The sequence below is a fragment of the Phocoena sinus genome, chromosome 5 (assembly GCF_008692025.1).
Source record: "Phocoena sinus isolate mPhoSin1 chromosome 5, mPhoSin1.pri, whole genome shotgun sequence".
Taxonomy (NCBI): Eukaryota; Metazoa; Chordata; class Mammalia; order Artiodactyla; family Phocoenidae; genus Phocoena; species Phocoena sinus.
In genome coordinates this window covers 42,932,215-42,953,087 of record NC_045767.1, presented here as the reverse complement: position 1 = coordinate 42,953,087, position 20,873 = coordinate 42,932,215, and positions in this window count along the sequence as shown.

Sequence of the window (20,873 nt, the reverse complement as noted above, 5' to 3'; positions counted from 1 at the left end):
AAATTTTTTTGAGGTAATCCCTGACTTCAGCAAGTTTTCTTGTGAATTTCGAATTCTTCCTTAAAAGTCTACTAGCATAAGTTTTTTAGTTAACAGAGTTTTAAAAATCAGGGCTTATTTAAACATTCATATCCAAATCACTTCAAGCAGTTTCTAAATGTGCTTCTCTGAAAATCCTATAAAAACTCATTCCATTGATAATGGCTTTTTGTTGGCTGTGTGAACACCAGACCTATCGCTTTGTCTCATGAAAGGTGTCCAGAGACAGACACACCTTACGTTATACTTGGAGGTGATATTAGAAGAAACTTCCAGCACCTCAACTGAGCAAGACAGGTTTGGTTCCTTTCGGAATGTAAGTGCCTAGTAAGTGTGGATTGATTCTCAGTAATTCTGCAAACTCCAGGATCTAGCACAGCCTTGTGTCTTCAACATAGAAACTAGGTGTCTACTATGCAGTTTCCTCAGCTCTACAGCAATAGGGTGGTATTTGTTCATCCCTAACCTCTACCAATTCTAAGACTGATTTTTTTTTTTTTTTTTTTTTTTGGCCTGGGAAAACCCAGCATACAAAAAGGAAGAGAAAGGTAAAAAACAGCCAAACAGCCAGAGATAGAAGCTAGTAGCATTTTTCAAAGGCATGGGTTTATATGTGTATGTGATGTAAAGTAACATCATCTTCTGTTATATCTTTAAAAACTGGTGTGAAGAGGTAACAGAGCAGAAAGGTCAAGAAGACAGTTATATAATTAGCAGAACAAATCTCTTTTCTCAGAAGAGAGAAACTGTCTCAATTGGACAACTCTGCTGAAGTCTCTATGAGGATGATGAAGGTAGGGCACAGTGGAAGGAAAATTAGCCTGGGAAATCAGGATACTTTTTTTTTTTGTTCTTAAGCTTGTTGGCACTGGGTTTTTATTACATGCAACTGAAAGATCCCTGTGACTGCGCCAGTGGCTGTGTAGAGCAGAGGATTGGGAAAAATAGAGTGTATTCACACTCTACTAGAAAAAGGAATCTTAATCCTAATGCCATGGAATGGGTCATCTCAATCCTTTAAATAATTCTAATTGGATATTTTTGGGCCAATTGCCCAAACGAGCCGATCATTGAGGCCAGGGTGGTAGAATCCTCATATTAGCTAGGGCTGGGTTATTTGTTCACTCTGGAAGCCAGGGTAAAGGAGTGGTCAGCTCTTATCTATCAGTCTTAGCGTTAAGGACACTGCAATATCCAAGATATTTCTGTGGTTTCTGCCAGGTGCTCCCCCATTCACTGTCTCTCACCTGAAATCCCATCCTATTCACTTCCATGCCAGTGTAGACCCTTTGTGGCTGAGGACTCAGTTCCCCTGTCATCTGCTCTAAGGCACCTTCCTGGGCAGCCCTTACCTGTAAAGGCTGTTTTCTCTGATATGGCACATGCTTTACATATCACCAGTTCACCACAGCTCACTGAGCCTGAATCTCATTCAATCCCTTTTCCAGGCCATTTGTCTCCCATAATGTATCTCGCGTTTCTTCCTTCTCTTTCTCATCACTGCCTTAGTTCAGACATTCATTTCTTTTCACTTGGACGACTGAATATTTTCTTAACTTTCTGCCACCACTCTAATTTTGTTTTCATCTGCCATTTCCTTCAGGGTAATCTTAGCCAAAGCACACAGCTCTGACCATGTCAGTGCCATCTTTAAGAAAACAATAGGATGAAGTGGGAAGGCAGAGCTGAGTGAGACTGAAACCTGGTGTGTGCTGGAGGTTCCTTTCTCAACTGCTGTCAGTTCACCTGAGATCCAGTCCAGACGGTTTGACGTGAAATAATGCAGCAAAGTTAGAATCAACTGATATAGCTGTGCTAATGGGGTGCAACTGTGGGAAGGTACCAGAACTGGAGTGGGGAATTGAGGTGGGGAACAAGCAAGGACCAAGATGAATGAAGTAAGAGGAATCCCCAAATGGGGATGTTTCAGAGGAAGGGAACACAGGGTTTCATACAATTAGTCATGGTCTGGCAGGTTTGAGTTGTTTTTAAAGAAAGAGGCATGACCCTGCCCACTGGGACTGTGGTGTGCCTTGATTGTGTTTGGGTATCCAGGTAGATTTATTTATTTATTCACCAAGCAAATATTTATTAAGTAGCTAGCATATGCCAAACACTGTGTATCAGAGAAGGTTGCACAGAGGAACCTGGGAGGGTGATTATGGTTGACCGACCCAAGTGGACATGGGCAGAAAGAAGAGATGTATTTTTGAGCTTCGTATTTCCCAGCACATTCAGCTCTGTGCTTTCTGCCCAGTAGGTATTCAAAACTAGGTTTACTGAATTGAAAACCAATTCATGCCACTAGAGTGATCTATGGACTCAGAGAACCTAGGGGAGGAGTAATAAGCATCTTTAGTGAGCAAACAATATGTTCATGGCCAAAAGATACAACTTTGCTCTGTCTTGCTTATTAACTAGAACCTAAACTCCATTGATGTGTCTTTTTTTCTCTTTCTGCTTCTTCCTTCATTTTTCTCTCTGAAAAGTTCTCATTAACACATTTTAATGAGTACAAATGAGGACTCCATGTCCCAAGAAAGAGAAAAGCCAAACAGTGTGTGCAGAGAGAGAGGGAGAAAGTAAGCAATTATTGCTGTAGGTTTTGTATTTCAGGGCCATCCTTGAATCTCATGCTGCTTGCCAACTCTTAATTGCACGAGAAAGATGAGATTGGTGATTTAAAGCACAGACAAATATAGATATGGTAGAGATGTGGATATCAATATAGATATAAATACGATCTCCCTGCTGTTATCTTCAAGTCTGTGCCATTCATTTGGTTTCCCTTTGTTCTTCTCTCATGTTTTATTTTGATATATATCTTTTTTTTTTTTTAAAGTCAGAAACCATAAGAGATTCCTTCAAGCCATTCTCCTGTCACCCACTGTGAGATCCTGGGCTTAGGAAGTGTTGACTTTGTGTGTTTTAACCCCTCCCAACAGATCCAGAACTCTAACACATGGGCAGATCTGGCCTGTCAAACCCTTGATCAGGGGTATGGGAAGAGATATGGCACAGCCCCCCACCCATCACTGTCATACAGACTGCTCTTGTTCCAGACCCTGCCCCTCAGGTCCTGATGGCCTTGATCTCCATTCAGGGCATGGTGAGTGTGGCTCCTCCGGACCTGTGGTCCATAGTTCTATTTTCTTTTAATTCTCACAACAGCCCTGTGTGGTAGGAATAGATTTCCATAGGCTGGTAGTTTACAATCTTTTTGAATCTGTGACCTGCCCCCACCCTTTTAGTGTCAACATTGTCCACTAATTATACTTCCAGTATCCATTCAATGAAAAAGTCACCATGAACAAAATCTAACCTGAATCGATTAATTTTTACGTTGATGTACATAATAATAGCAAAATATTAAAAATGTCCAAATGCATTTAACAATTACAACATGCCAGGCATGGAACCAAACATATTATCACTCGTGACAGCCTTATGGGGCATATTCTCTGATGGGCTCCATTTAACAGATTGGAAAACTGAGCCTGTGAGGCAGATGAAGTAGTTTTCTCAAAGTCACACATCTAATAAGCAGCAGAACAAGAATTTAATCATACACAGTGAGGCTCCAGAGCCAACATTCTTAACGATGATGTGGTTTAGATGCTCATTTGAAAACAGTAGGAGACACCTACAATCCCTATTGTCAGACCCTAGTTGGAGACCAGAGGATTGTCATGGGATGAATGAGATAACGTGTACAGAAAAATCACACAGTGCCTGGTATGCTCAGCAAATGTTATTCACAAGGATAGTGAATGTCTTTGACTATCACCCTTACTGCTAAAATTTTTAAAAAGTGATCTTTCTATGATTACTGTAGAGGTTGAGGACCAAGATGCCAATAGCATTGAAACAGTGGCCTTGGTCACAGGGGTGAACTGGCTGGGGTGAGTGGGATGGTGCTGTGACCCTTGGCATTGGCATTATTGGCCCTAAAGTCAGTATCCTCATCCTTGGGTGGCAGCAGCAAGGGCAGAGGGTCTTTTCATGGACAAGGGGGAGAGAGTGACATTTTTGGTATCTTTGGTGACCATTAATAGCAGCACCGCGATCTAGAGAGGACAAGAGAAAAAGGTAAAAGTCCAGTAATTCTCAGAGCACCTATGATACACCCTCCTAGCACCTGGCAGAACTCTTCTGGGGGCACTTGACGGGGGGGTGTGGAATAAGAGGGCTGAAAGTTCATGTGTGGTCCTCTTTCTCTCAGGCTGGTTTGGCCCAGAGCACAGTTGTTACAATTGCAGTCATCCATGAGGTTTGTATGAATTTCCTCTTCCAGCCGTGTGGTGGGCAAGATGGCCTGGAGAAATTTTCTGCTATGGAATATCTATGTGTTGAATAAATTGCAAAACAAACAAACAAAACATACACTTTCCAGTGTGTTACTGAGCCCACAAGAAAGTATGGAATTTACTAAAGGACAAAACTGCAAACTAACAAACTGAAACCAGAGAGGTGAGTAATCATGAAGGCAGAGTCATCCTGGGTAAAATGACACAACCAGGTACCTGAAGCTTTGAGGACTATTGATCACACAGACTATGAGGAAATGGATCTGGGGCTCATGCAACAAGGTGGGTACTGGACTTAAGATCCCCTCATAAACCATGACTCTGTAAGCGCCTATGTAGTCAATGAAAAGCTGGACTGAAAAAAAACCACCTGCGTGCAAGTGACAAGAAAGTGTGTTTGTCTTTGCTGTGACTCTGGATAGAACTGAATTAACCATAACACTTGTCTCCCCTGGAGTTTGTTAACTCCAGGTCTGTTCTCATGTAGATCTAAGATTATTTTGTACCATTCATAGCATCAGGAAATATAAAGCCAAAAAATTAAAGTGGCCCCAGCTTGAGAGCATTCCCTGGTGTCCAGAACCACCATAGGCGAATTCTCTTAAGGGATGAGCATTTTCAACTTGGAGCCTTCAGGATGCCCACAGGTTAACTTCAGCCAAATATAAACTCCTAAAGAAAGATGACTAAATACCCAAATATGCATGGGAACAGGCCATCATGAGTGACGGTCAGCAGAAACATTGAGATTATCAGATACAATCATGTTTGTAGAAGTAAAAGATGGAATAAAAATAGCAAGAAAAAAAGTGACTATCAATCATGACCAAACAGATCAGGTAAAAGAATGAAAGGGAACTTCTAGAGATAAAATATAATTATTGAAATTAAAATCCAATGGGTGGGTTAAAGAAAAGATGAATCATAATGATGATTGGACAGTTGACAGGTATATATTACTATATGCTTGGCACTTTTCTAAGCTCTTTGCAAACACAACTGAAGAAAGAGGGAGTGAATTAGAAGTTAGATTTAGACAAATTTCCCTTATAGAGACAAAGAGATAGGAAATATGAATGTGAGTGCTGTGTCTCAAATTTACTACAGTCAGATCTTAGACATTTTATAGAGCTCTCAGTTTCCTCAGCTATAAAACAAAAAAGAGGAGGCTATTTATCAAGAATGTCTGGGATTTGGTATATTTCATTGTAGGACTATTTCTGAAGTTTAGGTTTATTAACACTAAAAGAGTAAAATAATAATTAAGAGAGAGACTGACTTGATACAGCTTCAATATTTATAAGGTACATTCTTTTGGGACATTTTATTGGCTTTTTAGATATTCCCTTATTAGGGATATTTAGAAATTGGATGTCTAGTTACATAATTGTAATTCAATGCCTCAAAATAGTTTTAATCTCTCCCAAATCATATAAATGACTGAGAACCCTCATGGCTTGCATGAGGATGCCATCAAGTCTTCACACAGCAAGTATTTTCAGTCCATTGGGTCACATTATCCCCACACATGGTGAGTCATGGCAAACTCATTCATTATTAGAAGATGATTTAATAGGTGGATAATCATTAAAAATCCTATTAGTTACAACAACTCTATTGTTTAGGCGCTTCTAATATTTAGCATCCATGAAAAAAAACCAGTTCCATACTGCCCATTTAAGAAGATTGTTCTGACAGTTAAAGAGATAATGGAAATACAGTTAATTCTACATGGTAAGTACTTATCCCTCTCAGTGTTCCTTGTTTGCAAACAACAAAAAGAAACTCTGGCTTATTTAAGCAGAAAATGAATTAAATGGAAAGCTGAGTGGGAAGGCTCACAGAATTAAAGGGAAACCTTGGAAAATGGACAGGGACCAAAGGAGGCAAGGCCCAGCCACCAACCCATGACAGACCCAGTTGGCTAGGATGCCCACTCTAGCATCTCTGAACTGGTCACTTACTGTCACACCACTGGATTCCTGAATCAACTTCTTTGACAAATAATTTCCATCACCCTTGTGCCTCTAAGTCACCCATTCAAGGTTCAAAGTCCTAGGGGTTGAGGGCTGTGAGCATCACCTGTGTGCTGGTACCTTCAATACATAAAAGTGAGGACAGCATCTGTTCTCCTTTGGCTTCTGTCCCTAGAGACACTGCCCTGATCCCACTCTTCTTGGTATTCCCAAAAAAGGAAAAGTGTCTGCATGCTGGGAAGCTACAGAAGTTGAGACACCACCAATACTCCCAGAATCTTTACTCCCTCAAATCAATAGTTAGTGGGAGTACTGGAGTTTAATAAATGTAAAATTTAAAAAGCATCTAATCTAAATGAATTAAGGTCTTGTTTTCTGGCACCAGTGATCTATTAAATTTTTTCCTAAGAATTATATTTTTTTTATTTGCAAAAATAAGTCATTCACAATAGGAGGAATCCCTGAAGTGATGGACATGCTCTGCATGTTGACTGCATCAATGTCAATATTCTAGTTGTGATGCTGTACTGTAGTTTTGCAAGAAGTTATCATTGGGGGAAACTGGGTAAAGTGTATATATAGGATCTCTCTTATTATTTCTTATAACTGCATGTGAGTTTATAATTATTCCCCCAAAACTTTATTTTTAAAGGGCATGCTTGTTGCTAAAAATATATATCAAACTCTACAGAAAATTCCTTTTCATTAGAGAGCCCATAAACCAACTCACCTGAAGGAGAACTAACATTTTGATATACAAACACACACACACACACACACACACACTCCTATAACGTGATTTCCTATAGAAAAAAATACATATAGACAAAACATATTTACTTCAACAGATTTTTTGCAGCATACTCTTTTCACCCAACAGTATATACAGACAACTCTATGTACAGACAACTCTGTATACAGACAACTATGCACAATGACTTCTAATCTTTTTGTGTGAGGCTTCCTGACTTTTCTGGACCTCTCTCTCTGTCTCCCCGTTTAAGCTATGAGCTCCTTGGCAGCGAGGACCTTCACCGCTGCATCTTCAGCATGTAGCTACGTGCCCAACACATGGTGGGTCCAAAATATGTGTGTAGGATGTCAGGAAAACCTGACATCCTACACACACATATTGTCCACAAAGAAACAAACTGCCCAATGGGAGCATTACAATATGTAGTAATATTTCACTGAGGGCAAGCCCTAAGATGCCCAGGAAACAGGGTGTCAATTTGACCTTGGAGGAGGATCTGAAAATCTCACTGCCTTCTCTAGCTGGTATCCTCTATCCATTTCTACACTGGGTCTACCTGACTCATTACTGCTTTGGCCTTCAGGGACATACTCCTTAATTATTCCTCTGGCTCAGTAAATGGCAAAACCCTGTCTATCTTGCATTGAGTTGCATTGCTGCTGGTCCTTGAAGTTTAATTTCAGAAAGTAAGAGGCCAATGCCAAAGGTACCTCTTTATTTTGGTACAATTCCACAAACATTTGCTCAAAATCCTACTATGTCACAATAGGTGCTGGGGACACAGAAGTTAATTCAACCATCAGTAACAAATTACTAAGCATTTTCTGAATACCTACTGCATGCATAGAAGAGAGCATTCCAAAGTAAGATGTGGTCCCTGCCCCTTCATAGGTTAAAATTTCCTGGAGAAGATACAAATAGATTACTACAAACATTGAAATAAAATAGCTTGAGTGTTATACCAAAGGTACAAACACTATGTTTGGGGAATGCTGAGGTGGTAACAATTTTGATTACCATGGTCCCTGTGCAGAAAAAAATGACTGAAAGCTTTACAGAATAATTATGACTTAAGCATTATGGAATATAAATCATATGTATAATGAAGAAGATCAATATATCATTCTATCTATCTATCTATCTATCTATCTATCTATCTATCTATCTACCTACCTATCATCTATCTGTCTCATTATAGCACAGGGGGAAAGGAGAATAATTTCTCTTGGTTGTTCTGTGAGCAGGAGGAACAACTGGCTTCAGGGTGAAGGTAGTGTTTGCAAAGAATTGTAATCAGCAAATATAATTCACTAGAGAGACTGGGGATGATGAGAGAACAGCCTGTGCAAAAGCTAGTAGGGGGCACAATACAGATGGTATTTGGGAAAGTCAAATATCTAGTGTTATTGGAGCATGGATATGAACTTCAGATTAAATAGCAAACGCCAAAAACATGCTCCCTTGGAAAAATTAATCATTCCTCCATTCCATTTTTATTGAGAGCCTCCCCTAGTCAGAATGGTGGACACTCATGTAGTATTTAACATTTACCTGACACTGTCCTAAGTGTTTTCCATATATTAAATAATATCATCCTCACAACACCCTATGATATACTATTATACTATACTCTTATCATTTTCACTTTACATATGTAGAGATTAAGACACAAAGAGGTTAAATGGTATGATCACACAGCTGGTAAGCAGTGGAGACTTTGATCCAGAAAGTCTAACAGTGATGTCCACTCTTCACCATGACACTATCCTGCCATATACAGAGGTGTGTGCCATGTGTTGGAGATAGAGGCAGCCATGGGCATAGCCTTAACCTGTCCTTGAGAGCTTACACTCTTGGGGTAGATATTAAAAAGGCAATAACATGCACAAAAATTAAGTGTAAATCAGGGGATTCTGACGCCGTCTGGAGTGCAGGGGCTGAGGACAGTTGCACCTGAGCAGGTGACAGTTATGCTGTGATCTGTAGGCTGAGTGGGGGTTATCCAAGTGAGGAAGATGGAGGACGTAAGAAGTCTGTTCCTAGACTAGGAATCATCCCATGTATAGGCCTTGAGGCAATAGATAAGAATAAAGAAGGCTGGTGTGACACAAAGGCAGTGTTAGGGAGTGTCACTTAAGTCAAAGATGTGAGAAGTAGGTAGTGGGTTTTGCAGGGCCTCTGAAAAAGCATTGTGATTTTTATCCTAAGTGCAATGGGAATCCTTTGAACGGTTCTAAGCAGGGAGTTGGCATGAGTTTCACTTGAAAAAGCTTCCTTAGGCTGCTATTTGAAGAATTGTGTGTGTGTGTGTGTGTGTGTGTGTGTGTGTGTGTGTGTGTGTGTGTGTGGTGGTGTAGGCAGGAAAGGAGAGCAAGGGGTGGCTGCAGGGAGCTCTTGCAGGAGATTGATGTAGTCATGATGGTGGCTTGGATGGGGGTGGTGACTGTGAGATGGAGAGACAAGCAAACACTTAAGAGATATTTTGGAGACAGAATCCATGAAATATGGTGATTGATTGGATGTGGGGACTGAAGAAGACGGGTTTGTCTGAGATAACTCCCAAATTTCATGACTCTCTGCAGCAATGGTTGGCAAACTTTTTCAGCAAAAGGCTAGATAATAAATTTTCTAGACTTCGTGGACCGTATGGTCTCTTGCAACTACCCAACTCTGCTGTTTTTGTGCAAAAGCAGCCATAGACAACAGTAAACAAATGGACATGGCTCTGTCCCAGTGAAACCTGATTTAAACACAGGAAGCAGGCCAGATTGGTCTGTAGCTTGCCAACTCCTGGTCTGGAGAGTGTGAAGGTCACTGAGGTATGGTACTCTGGAGGAGGATGGGCTAGGCAAATAATTGTTTATGTCATCATTTCCTTTCCTTTTCCTGATAGCACCATAAAGTAGCTGTTAGGATTCTTTTTGTTAGAGAGAGTAATCTGCACTATTAATGACTGTTAATGACTTTTTCAAGGTCACACACCAAGTAAGTGGCAAAGTCAGTATTTGAACTCATCTTTTTTTTTACTTTCAAGCCAATGCAAGATCTTCCCGTCACCCCCATGCTATTTCCTGTTCCTTTTCCCCTGCAACTACCCTGTTATGGTGGCAAAGCTTTGTTTTGCAAGTTTTTCTCACTTTCCCCCAAGGGTGCTTTTCTTCCTTGAACGATTTCTTAAAAAGCCAAATAAAAAGGGACAGTGAGTCTCTAAATGTACCATCGTTGCTTTTGTTCAGTACAATAGACTTTATATTGCTTTGTCCAGTCCCTACGAAGTGGGACATAAGAGGTTTGTTTCCAAGAAATTAGCATGGTATTTTTCTCTTTTTTTGCTCCTGACATAATTTTAGCTTGGGGATAAACAGTGTTATTTTCATTCCCTCCATTTGAGCCCACATCGAACATTTTCTATTAAAATTTAAATAAGCCACTTCAGAGACAGATGAAGATGTGAGGCTAAAATGAGCTGATTCACTAGAATTTGTTCCTGAGAATATAACTTATTTTCTCTTACAGCTTATGCAACTGTTTCGTAATAGAAATTTTAAGTGGGCCAGCATTGTGGCGTTATAGTCATTTCCTTCAACTTTTCCACTCAGAATAGCCAACTGCAAAGGGGAAATGAGGGACATAAACTCTCTCATCCCCTACCCCATAGAGACCCAATTATTATTCTAGGAAATTGCTGGAAGCTGAAATTTTTTTGAAGATACACTGGATTCTCTTTTTGTGATCCTCAATCTGTGCACATAGCAACAAAATCTTTGCTGCTGGCTGTTTGCCAAAATTTCTCTCTTTTTTTTCTTTTATTGAAGTTGGAGACAGAGCTTACCAAGGTGGAGATATATGTGTGGGGTGGGGTGGGAGGTGCTGAGAGAAGATGGGAGTGGGACCAGAGAGCAGGGTAGGTGCTGAGGTGAACAAAGGCAAGGTTGAAAAATGATTGGTGGACAAAGACCCAAAGTGCCAAGAGGAGATGCTAGATGGCCTCTAAATCAGAGGTCTCAAGTCAGGGCACAGAGATCAGAATTCAGGACCAAGTAGGTAAGACAAGTATAAGCAAAGTGATGGAGGAGTGGAGTAGTGTGGGAATCATTCTGAGTGATTAAGAGAAGAGCATTAACCAAGCTATGTTTCTTATCAATCGGTGTTCTAAGAGAAAATGGTTCTTTTGTTGAGTAATTTTGAAAATATGTAACTTGATTCTTAGAGAGCCATATTAATAGGAATAATAATAAACATAATAATAACGATAAAAATAATGATAGTGATAAAAATGATATATAGATGATTGCTGACCACCATTCACCAATACCTCTTCTTTCTCCACTGCTGGGCATACTGAATGAATGAATCTCCCCTGCTATTGAAGTTAGGCGTGGACACATGACTTGCTTGGGTCAATGAAATGTGAGTGGAAGTGACATGTGTAATTGCTAGCATTCACCTCTTCAGTTTGCTTTTCTCCCTGCTTCTATGACTGTGGCATTCCCTAAATGATGATGACCCCCACCCAACTCCAACACCAACATGGGATGGACATATAGGATAAACAAGAAGTAACTTTTTGCTGTTCTATGCCCCTGAGATTTTGTGTTTGTTCATTATAGAAGTGTAACCTGGCTTATCCCAACTGATAAAATAGCTAACATTTAATGAGAACTTACTATGTGCCAGATACCATTTATAGTATTTCACATGTATTAACACATTAGTATTTTATTAGTGGCTCTGGTAGGTCTAGAGGTAAATAAATATGGAAGTAAAGAAACCTGTATAATGCTCACCAAGTGTATAGAACAATAGAAGCCCCTCATTTCTACTTTCCTTATTTGGGGTACAGAGCACCTATTTGATGCCTTGTGGAAGACAACCAAACCCCCAGGAAAAGATAAAATTCCTCACCTATTGAATAGGTAGGGGAGCAAATAAGACTAAGAGCAAGAATTAAGTTAGTATGATCTTAGAAAAGTGAGGCTCTTGTGGCTAATGCATCCAGGCCAGTACTGCTGTATTAGTCATAGTAATATGACTAAAATGGTCATGTGATGGAGAATGTATCACAAACATGACAGGTGTGATGGCTAATTTTAGGTGTCAACTTGACTGGACCATGGGGTGCCCAGGTTAAACATTATTTCTGGGTGTGTCTGTGAGGGTGTTTCTTCATGACATTAGCATTTAAATTGGTGGACTCAGTAAAGCAGTTGTCCTCCCCTATGTAGGTGGGCATCATCCAATCCACTGAGGACTTAAATAGAACAAAATGCAGAGGAGGGAGGAATCTGCCCCTTTTGGCCTCCTGCATGCCTACTTGAGCTGGGACATTGGTCTTCTCTTGTCTTTGGGCTGAGATTTATACCATCAGCTCCTCTGGTTCTTGGGTCTTTGGACTCAGACTGGAATTACACTACCAGATGTTGTGGGTCTCCAGCTTGTAGACATTAGATCTGGGGACTTCTCAGCTTCCATAATTACGTGCACCAATTCCCCATAATAAATATCTTCTCGTGTATATAAATCCAGTTGGTTCTGTTTCTCTGGAGAACACCGACTAATACACTGGGTGACTATGGTGCTATTCTTAAAGTAGCCTGAGTAGTCTTTGAGGGTAGGTGGCCAAAGAGACAGTATGACCTTAAGACTGGATGTAGGAGCTGCATGGAAAGAACTCAGGACTCGGTGCCTATTGTTTCTGCTGCTTGGAACACTCTTCTACCAGACCTTTGCATGCCTGGCTCCTCCTCATCATTCGAGCCTTGTCCCAAATATCATCTCTTCATAGGGGACTTCGTAGACCTCTCAACTTTGCAGGCCCGAGTCACTTTCTATCACATCACTCTGTTTTACTTACACCCCAGTGCTCATCACTTCCTGATACTTTTCTTGTTAATTTATTTGTTCATCATTTGTCTCCCCTTAATAAAATGTAAGTGCCATGGGAACAGAGAGCTTGTAATGCTCAGGAAGGAACTCCCAGTGTCCAGCACAGTGTCTTACACCTGATAGAAACTCAATAACATTTCAGAATGATCAACTGAATGAATGAAATATTGAATGAATAACAGGTACAAAAGAAACTATTGGAGCTTATTACAGTGAAAAATGCATAAAATGGACAGAAAGAAACCTTAGGGTGTCAGCATTCTACCAACAGCAGTGGACAGAAGTGGGAAAGCACTCAGTCCAAGTCCATAATGTGGACAAGTGCAGGACCACAAGTCAGGGTTGTTGTGTTGCCTGATTACAGAGGATACCCTTCATACCTAACTCCACTAAGGCTGGGTTTGTGGCACCTATTGGGTGCTTCCAGAGCTTCCATAGGTTCACTCTAGCAAAGCATCTACAATTAAGGATTTGATTATTTAACTTACCTACCTCAATAACTAGCCACATGTTCCTAGAAAGCCTATGTCTTATACATGACAGTGTCCAGCCTGCAGAGAGAATATTTAACAAAAATTTGTAGAATAGATACATGAATGAATAATTTTATAGACAATCCCTTTATCACCTCAACCCAATTGTTGACTCTCATGTTAATACTTACCACCTGAGCTTGAGCCTACCCCAGGACTTTGGGTCCAGAATGGCAAATAGATTTCATCTTGTGTGCCAAATGACTACTATTGATTGCTACTTAAAGGCTTATAAAGAGATAGATCTCAAGACTAGTTCTAGTGTCAAATGGATATGGGTACCATGATTAATTAATAAGGTCAAAAAAAAAAAAAAAAAAAAAAAAAATAAGGTCTACACCAAGCAAGGGACAGAGGAGTGCCCTGAGTTCCACGTATTTTCTAACCCAAACTTGTGGATTCCTCATTAGTGAAGAGTGACTGCACCTGACTCAATCTTACCCAAACCTCTTTGCAGTCAGTATTCCAACCAAATGCATAAATCACACTTTGTGTTTGAGTTTTAAACTATTCTCCCAGAATTCTTTTCATTATGAAGGGGTATTGAAAATTGTAAACCATGAGGACAGCAGCTGTGCAGAAGAAAGTGTCATAGGGAAGAATGAGAGATGGAAAAGGAAGAAAGGAGGGGAGAGTGCACGCAAAGGGGGAAGAAGGTAAGGAGGGGAAGTGGAAAAAGAGAACACTTGAATGTTTATAAATTGGAAAAAACACAACAGATGAGCGGCAGGGCAGGGAGGATAGGTTAAGAGAATGACTAAAGAAAAAGTCGAATGGAAGTCTTTTCTTGGGTGATAACTGCACACATGAAAATTTAAAATAGGCCTAATAATGCCTGACCCCTCTGAAATCTGAGGGCCAAATCAGATGCTCACTTGAGATTTCATCAGGTTCATAGGTTAATAAGTCTTTGTGTTAATTTTTCTTTTTCTTACTTCTTTTCCTATGTTTCCTCTCTTTTTCTAATCTTTCCTCTTATTTCTTCTCTCCATCCCTTTCCACATCTTTCTTTCTCTCCCTCCCTTCCTTCTTTCCTTCCTTCCTTCTTTCTTCCTCCCTCTCTTTGCCTCTCTACCTCCCTTCCATCCTTTCTTCATTCCTCCCTTCCTTCTTTTTAAATTTTCTTCCTTCTGCATTCATCCATAGTATGAGAATACTGTGCTAGTGCTGAAAATAATATAGACAAATGAGAGACCCATTTCTTAACCTCCACTAGTTCTTGATTCCATTGAGAGGACAAGATTAGAAGCATTCTATAGCATAAAGCTTAAGTGTCTTTGGGTCTAACAAGAGATGGATTGTAATTGAGCTCTGCCACTGGCTGCCTTGTGACTTTACCTCCAAGAGCCTTATAGTTTCTTCATCTATAGACTAGAGATGATAATAGCACCTTCTCTGTGGGATAGTTGCAAGAAATGTATGAGATACTGTTATAAATAAAAACTTTTTTTAACATCTTTATTGGAGTATAATTGCTTTACAATGGTGTGTTAGTTTCTGCTTTATAACAAAGTGAATCAGCTATACATATACATATATCCCCATATCTCCTCCCTCTTGCATCTGCCTCCCACCCTCCCTATCCCACCCCTCTATGTGGTCACAAAGCACCGAGCTGATCTCCCTGTGCTATGTGGCTGCTTTGTATATAAAATCTTAATGAGTATATATCAGTTATATTATTAAATGTTAGTGTATAATGAAACTTCTGGATCTTCATTAATAGAATGAGGTGTTTCATCTTCTGTCTCCCCTGAATGCTCAGCTCATTCTCTTTACCTCTGCTACAATTTCACATTTAACCTTGCCTCCTCTTTTCCTGTATTTGCACATGTGTTTGTTATATTCCCCTTAAATGAGATGGTGTTTCATAATCAGGTATTAATTAGGATAACCTTAGCTATAAAGTAAGATAGTATCCAAATGAAAGTAGCTTAAACATTGATAACGTTTTATTATCTAACCTAAAGAGGGGTTGGAAGGTAGGAGGTTTCAGGTTATTTAATCCCATGTAGCAAGGTGTCAACAGGGACGAGGATGTTCCCATCACTCCTCTTTGTCATCTGCAGCCTGTTGGCATTCATCCAAGGTGTGTACCCTCATGATATCAAGATGGCTGCTGTAATGCCAGCTCTTACATTCTCACACAAGTTGTCAAGAAAACAAGTTTCTACTTACCTATTTCTTTTCATCAGCAAGGAAAATCTTTTACAGTAGCCCCCAATGGACTTCCCCTTTGTACCTCATTGGCCAAGGTTGTATCACATCATCATGCCTAAATCAAGTCCTGTCAAAAGGAATAGAATTGCCTTTTTTGGCTTGGACTGATCAATATTCATTTCTTGGGTCTAACCTGGAGCCGTTTTCCTTGAAAACATTGAAAGATCAACATGACAGAAATCCAGGATTTTCCATTAAGGAGGAAGGAAACAGAGTTAGGGGGTTTGTTATGCAACCAAGAATGTCTTCTGTAATTCACATTTGTATCTCAAATTCCAGAAGACTGCCAATTACTTAGTAGGTCTTTTGAAACGGTTGTGTCAAGAAAATCCCATTCTTTCCTGTACTTCCAACTGCCTACTCAATATCTCCACTTGGATTGCCATCAAACCACCAGAAACTAGGAGAGAGGCATGGCACAGATTCTTCCTCACAACCCTCGGAAAAATCAACCCTGTGGATACATGGATCTCATACTTCCAGCCTCCACAACTGTGAGGCAATAAATTTCTGTTGTTTAAGCCACTCAGGTTGTGGTACATTGTTGCAGCAGCCCTAGCACACTTCTAGTACAGTTCTCATTGCCTACTAGGTAAAATCCCTGTCCTTTATCATCCAGGATCTGGTTCTAGCCTGTTTTCTAGCTTCTTAGACCATTCTGTCCCCTAGAGACAGCCTGTATAGGATCTAGGCCCTTCTCAGGGTTCTTGGAACATGACTTGAGTGTTACACATAGTCCTTCATTTTCTTGCCAAATCACATTCTTTCTTCCAATTGTCATCTTTTCAGAGTGGCCTCTCCAACCCTATCAACCCAGAGGGAGTTCCCTCTCTTCTGTTCTTCCCCCTGCACCTTGTGCAAGACTCCACTGAAGCACATATTCCCCTGGATTACTTTGCCTTTGTTTTATGACCGTGTCTCTCTGTCTGGACTGAGAGAATATTCAGAGTGGAAATAGCTTCCTACTCACTTCTTTCCTTCCAGTATTAAGGCCAGGGAGGTGGCTTATGCCCCCCAACAATCCTTGCTGGGTTGCTGCTAAGGAATTGAGTATGGTCCAGTAGAAAGTGGGCTGGAGAACTTGGTTTCTATGTTTACTCTGCCTCTAACTTGCTGGTTGACCCTTGGCAAGTTCCTTAACCATTCTGGGCCTCTGCATTCCTATCTGCAACCTCTAAGGATACCTTAACAGTGTCCCCATGGGAAGCTTCACCCAAGGCTATTCTTTTGTCAGATTCTCATGGAAGCCAAACGGAAGTTGTAAATATTGAGTGAAAGAATTTCAGGCAGACTTAAGTCAAAGGGCAATGTTTCCTAAACAAAGACCTGATCAGCTCTCCCACTTGTACCCATGAAGGTAGCCACTTCTTTTGCTTTCTGGCAAGGCTGACTGCAACCCAAAGCTGCCAGGGCACAGTGGTTGGGAGTGTAGCCATAGTTTAAGTTTTAAAAATGAATGGCCAGTAAGCAGGATGACTAGACTATTTCGGGCCACCCCCTCTTTTGCTGGCAAGGATTTCAGGGGCAGTTAGGAGGAGTCTGCATGAGGAAATGAAGCAACCTCCATCAAGATACCTGCAAAACCTGAATGGGAAGGGGCCCCAGGGTAGAAGGTGGAGCTTCCCACTGCACTCACGCCTCTTCCTTTCTCAGCACTTGTGTCTCTTCTCAGAGACAGAGGATCTCTCCATTGTGGATGAGCTCCAGTTTGCCCATGGAGTCAGGTTTGAACTGCTAGTGAGCTTGACTGTATGATAGAAAAAGAGTAAAATCTTCACTTCTGCAATGGTGCCAAGTTGTGTTGGTTACCGATAAGTTTTCACAAGGGAGATTCTTGGCTGGTTTTGCCCTTAGTGAAAGCTCCCTTCACTTCAACACTATTCTTTGAGAGATCCATATCTTGACAGCCTGGAGCACTCCCAGAAAATGTTCCCGTGACTTGAGTAACTAAACCCAGCTCTATGTGTGCGTATAATATAGATACATTTTCCTTCCCTCCTGGTATATTTTGTTTAATATGTGATTCATAGCTTATTAGCTTGTGCAAATCACTTGGCCTCCATGATTCATAGTGGTCGTGCTGTAAGAAGGGTATAAGGACACTTATTACCTCTTACATTTTACTTCCAACAAAGCCATTCATTTATCTCATCTAAAGTCTTTGACTCAATGAGGTTAGCTCCAGTTTTAAGATCTACAATTTGTTGAAGTAAAATGTAACTTTAATGTAGTTTTGCTAAAGAACACTTACTTAGTTGATTAGTGGGGAGAAAACCCTGTTAAACTGTGCTTTGTCATAGGTATGATAGTGACAGCCTTTAGTCCTTTGAAAGCTCGGTTCAAATAATAACTCTAGTAGCATTTCTTTCTAGGTTGTACTACACTTTTTTCCCTTTCTATTTGCAATTTTATTTTTCCCCCAAATAACCAGGAAAGTTGATACTATCACTCCCATCTACCAGAGAAGACTATTGATACTTGGGGGAGAATAAAAGATGGTCCCAGGTCACCCAGCAACAAGAAGCAGAGTTAATACCTAGAACTAGGTCTTTTGTCTCCACATCCAATGCTCTTTCCACTACAGAGATGATTACACTAGCCATGTCTTGGAGTTGTTTAATGCTTTATCTCAGCATCAGTCAAAAGCATATTAAGTGCCTGCTATGAGCCAGGCTCTTTGATAAAAGCCTGATAACTCTCAATCCCTGTGCTAAAGAAGCTCACAGTTGAATAGTCAAGATAAGATTCCTGCAGAAATAGCCCGGATACAAAGCAGAATGTAAATAGTTTAGGAATTAGAAAGTCTTCAGATCATGGGGACCACTGAATGTCTAGCTGAGGAGTTTGGAATTTATTGGTAGGCTATGAGGAGCCACTGAAAGTTCTTTGTTGAGTGTCCTGTGTTCAATAAGTTCTTCTTAAACAAAAGAAAGCAAAATGAAACATGGGAAGAGTTTAGAGCAAGGGTTTGCATCTTTACCACTCTCCACTGGAGGAAAACAAGCAAGATGCGGTGGCTGTTCAAGTTACAGTGCGGGAGCGAACAGGGACTTGGACCAGCCATCCTTCTCCATGCCCTTTTCTTAATTTCTATTGTGCAGACATGGTAGAGATTGACTGGACAGGAAGACAGGAGCTGGTGGGCCATAGGGGCTGCCCTAGTTTTCATCTCCTTCTTCTCTGGGACATTGTATACAAGTCTGTTGGCTCTTAGAGGCTATTTTAGTCATGTCACTTTTTTACCTGGCCCTTTGAGAGGGGACTTAACCATGTGACTTACTTTGGCCAATAAGAGGTTAGGAGACCTGACACAGTAGTGTTTTGAAATGACCTTGCATTCTGGGCTTTGCTCTCTTATGCCTTTGTCATCACACATGAGCACGTCCAGGCTAGCTCAGAGTGAGACAACACTGCAAACTTCATGCAGAGAGAATGGGGACAGGGTGGGGGGAGAACTGGGGAGAACATTATAATTTAACAGCATCTGTCTATTGCCATACTCACGCTACACGTAACACCATGCTGTTTCTCTGCAGTATCTGTGCTGGATCCCATTCATGTCATCTAGGTATACGTGTGTGAGTTGAGCAAGCCCCTGATCCGAGGGGTACCCCTCCTTTAAGTGCAGCCCAAGTATCATCTCTTTCAGGAAATACTTAACACTTCTAAATCCTACTAATGGTTCTCTTCTCTGGGCACCTAGAGCAAGTAAAAATGAGGACTCTGAATACACTGAATGAATATACTGTCTTTTGATGTACTGTCTTATTTGAATGTCTCCTTCAAGCAAATATGCAGCAGACAGGATTCTAGGGAAGAGGCAGAGAGAGACTGTGTGGGAGCCCCAATTAGCCAGAAGGTTGAGAGATACCACCCCAGACATCTGGAGCCTCTCCAAATGTGCTTCCTTAAGAACTCGAGGAAAAGGTCTTATCCAGGCAGGAAATGTGGAGTTCAGGCCCCAGACCCTCATCCACAGGGAAGAGGATGAAAGATGCAATTGTGGGTAGGTATTTGGTGTGACAGGGAACTTAAATTTGTCGGCAACCAGGGCAAGATATCATTGTCAAAAACATTAATAATACATAACAGCTCTCCTTTACTGAGCACCTACTTTGTGCCTTCCAGGTAGATGCTATCACTCCTATTTAACATATGAAAAAACTGAGACTTAGAAAAAAGAAATGATTTACCTAAGATCAAACAACTGGTAAGCAGAAGAAACAGTTCAAACCCAAGCCTGCTTAACCCAGAGCTAGCACTTTCTGCTCTGCCACTTCCAAGATGTATTAGTGCCATTGTGATTTTCAGCTGTAAAACTACCTCATCTAAGTAGGTCAGGCCTTCCCTAGTGGGACCACACCACCAGGTGGGGTTTGGTGGGAAAGGCAGCTGTGAAGAAGGGTCCTTGGATAACTTGCCTGTAATCCCACGGACAGATGTGTACCTGGTTCCTCATGTCCCACCATCTGTGAGTCCCACATGTCCCAGCTGGCCATAGCATTGGCTGGTGGAACACAGTGGTACTTGCTGGGGAGGAAGGAGTCCAAATTCTAGCTCTGGCTCTGCTGTGCGACTCTAGGTATGTCACAAACCTGCCTTGATTAGAGTTACTTTAACTATAAAATGAGGGACTTGAGTAATGTTCAATTCAACATTCAACTTTTTGGGTCCCACTTGTGCTAGTAGATGGATCAGAGTGAAGAGAGACACAAAGAGGGGTCAATCCCTGCCTCCAAAGAGCACATGGTCCACTGGGGGCAAGAACACATGCCCAGGTTCCTCTGACAAAGCTCAGACAGTAGTGAGAGCTGGGCAAGGTGTAGCCATACTCTGGGGGCAACAAAGAGGGAGAGACCTGTAGGGAGGGCTGAGGGAAGGTTGCAACGGAAGTTGACAGGCAGGAGAAGCTTCAGGAATGAGTGGAGTTTTTAAGAGGTCTCATTTCCTCTAAGTATCTTCAGAGTCTGTCAAAATGCTCAGCAAATTGTAGGTCTCAATGTCTGCTTGTTGACTGTAAATGAAGAAATGAGGAAGAATAAATGAATGGCTATTTTAGCCACAGAAATGCTATATTCCATTGTTTATAGGCTCAACAAGGCAGCAGGAAAAATAATTACATTGTGCTTTATATTTTGTAATGTAGCCAAGAAGTCTG